This window comes from Eimeria mitis, genomic scaffold (assembly GCF_000499745.2).
Source record: "Eimeria mitis Houghton genomic scaffold, Emh_scaff1267, whole genome shotgun sequence".
Taxonomy (NCBI): domain Eukaryota; phylum Apicomplexa; class Conoidasida; order Eucoccidiorida; family Eimeriidae; genus Eimeria; species Eimeria mitis.
The window spans coordinates 9,682-9,926 of record NW_013568509.1 but is presented as its reverse complement, the minus strand read 5'-3'; positions in this window follow the sequence as shown (position 1 = coordinate 9,926).

The window sequence follows — 245 nt, the reverse complement described above, 5'->3', positions numbered from 1 at the left end:
AGCAGCAGCAGCAGCAGAAACACAGTGCACAGCTGGGCATAAGAATTGTTTTATATATAATTTAAAATTAGAAATAATAAACTCATTAAGGTTTTCGTTTTGCTGCTTCTTTTTGCATGCAACTCAACAGCCCCAGTGGTGCTGCTGCTGCTGCTGCTGCTGAACAGCTGCTGCGGCTGCTGAACAGCTGCTGCTGCTGCTGAACAGCTGCTGCTGCTGCTGAACAGCTGCTGCTGCTGCTGAAC